The sequence below is a fragment of the Sapajus apella genome, unplaced genomic scaffold, assembly GCF_009761245.1.
Source record: "Sapajus apella isolate SASKATOON/1434 unplaced genomic scaffold, GSC_monkey_1.0 scaffold8, whole genome shotgun sequence".
Lineage (NCBI taxonomy): Eukaryota > Metazoa > Chordata > Mammalia > Primates > Cebidae > Sapajus > Sapajus apella.
Window position 1 is genome coordinate 3,361,461 of NW_022436948.1, and position 1,985 is coordinate 3,363,445.

The 1,985-nt window shown below is 62.2% G+C and overlaps 1 protein-coding gene across 1 annotated transcript in view; it reads left to right on the forward strand.

Moving 5' to 3' along the window:
• The first annotated feature begins 1,211 nt into the window (after window positions 1-1,211).
• CBS (cystathionine beta-synthase) overlaps window positions 1,212-1,985 on the forward strand; it is a 21,807-nt gene continuing 21,033 nt past the window's right edge. Inside the window, exon 1 of the mRNA XM_032276766.1 lies at window positions 1,212-1,322. The gene's annotated coding sequence lies outside the window, so the exon portion shown is untranslated. The remainder of the gene's footprint in view (window positions 1,323-1,985) is intronic.

Below are 1,985 nucleotides of genomic sequence, written 5' to 3' on the forward strand. Positions count from 1 at the left end.
GAGGGGTCTGGACACCCTAGCCCACTCATTCACTGAATATTGTGTCGGAGTGACTTTATTCATCTGTCACTGAGTCAGGGTCAGCAGGACAGACCCCTGCAGGCAGTGAACCCGACAAGCACACACTGAGGAATTGAAGGGTAAAGGGGCATCATGTCTGCCACTTGCTCTCCAGGGCTTCGAGAAATCAGAGAGTGCACGTGTGTCTGTGTGTGTGTGTGTGTGTGTGTGTGTGTGTGTGTGTGTGTGTCTAGACAGAGAGAGAGACAGAGAGGGAACAAATGTAGTAAAAACTTAACATTTGAATTAACAAGGAGTTTCTGATAATAGAAGCCAAATAAATTTAACATTTGGGAAATATGGATGAGGGAATCTGACATTCCGTATGGTTCTTGCCACTTTTCTAATCTAAAATTACGTTTAAAATTTTAAGAAATTAAAAACCATTTGGGCTGTGGAACACATTACTGCAAACTTGAGTGGTTTAAAACAACGCACCTTGGGCCGGGTGCGGTGGCTCATGCCTGTAATCCCAACACTTTTAGGAGGCCGAGGCGGGTGGATCACCCGATGTTAGGAGTTCTAGACCAGCCTGGTCAACGTGGTGAAAATCCGTCTCTACTAAAAATGCAAAAATTAGTTGGACATGGTGATGCACACCTGTAATCCCAGCTACCTGGGAGGCTGAGGCAGAAGAATCGCTGGAACCCGGGAGGCGGAGGTTGCAGTGAGTCGAGATCGCGCCATTGCACTCCAGCCTGGGCAACAAAGAGAGACTCGGTTTGAAAAAAAAAAAAAAAATTCCCGAAGGGCAAGAAGTTAACTAAGTAAAACAGTATCGGAACACCAGGTAAAAAGAGTTCGCACTGCTCCGACGTCCGCAGGTGAGAGCTGGGGGGAACCCGCGGCGGGCAGGGACAGGGGAAGGCGAAGGGGAAGAGCTGGGGTTCCGGAAGCGGGGCGGGGGCGGGGCCCCGGGCCCGCGGGTGAATCCACGAGGCGTGGGAATGGAGCGGGCGGGCGGGCGGACTGGGGTGGGGGCGGGCCGGGGTCCCCGCGGCACGCAGCGGTCCCCAGGCTGCGGGGGATGGGGGGCGGGGGGCGGGGGTGGGGAGGGGCCCGGGCTGGGCGCGTTGGAGGCGGGGCGGGTGCTCTTCCGCAGGACATTGGCGGGCACCGGCCTCCGCCCCCGCCTCTCCGCCAATCGCCGCCCGTCCGCTCCCCTCGCAGCGGGTCCCTGCGAGGCCGCCTCCCCGGGGTCGCCGTCTCCGCCTCGCCGCAGTCGGGACAGCAGCGCAGTCCTTTCCCGCGTGTCCGACCAGGTGAGATCCCGCCCCGCGGAGACCCGCTCCCGGCTCCGGACGGAGGGTCCCAGTTGGGTCCGAGTCGCACCCGCGCCTCGGCCGGGAGTTGCATCATCTTCTCCGAAACGCGGCGAGACAGGGCTGCTCCCGGACCCCTGTCCCCGCCTCCCGCGCCTGGGGTCCCGACCGCCCAGAAGCTGGGGCTGGGCGTCCACGCGGCCCGGGGCTCCCACCCCAGCATCCGTGCAGGCTAAGGGGGCCCCCCAGGCGACGAGCCCTGGAGCGTGGAGCTGGGACGGGGGACGCGGTGGGAGTTTAGGGGGATGCGCCGCTGCGGTGTCCAGAGTGGGGTTTCGCGGCTTTGTGGGTGGGAAACGGCTGTTTCCGAACCGCCCTTTTCGGCGGACTGTGTGGGGGCGGCCCGCGAGTGGGTGCCCGCTGGGGAGGACGCGGGGCTCTGCCCGGGGGGCGTTCGGGGGCTGGAGGCTTTCCTGGGGCCCCACTTCCCTGAGCCCCGGGCGAGGTGGCCGCTGAGCTGGAGGATGCGAGGGGCAGGTGGAGGGCTGCGAGTGCGGAGCGCGAAACTGTTGGCTTCCCGAGGACCTTCTGCGCTTACCTGTCCCTAACTGTGTCCCAAAGTGTCGCTTCCGGAGGCGGAGTGGCCCGCGCTTTCCGGATCTC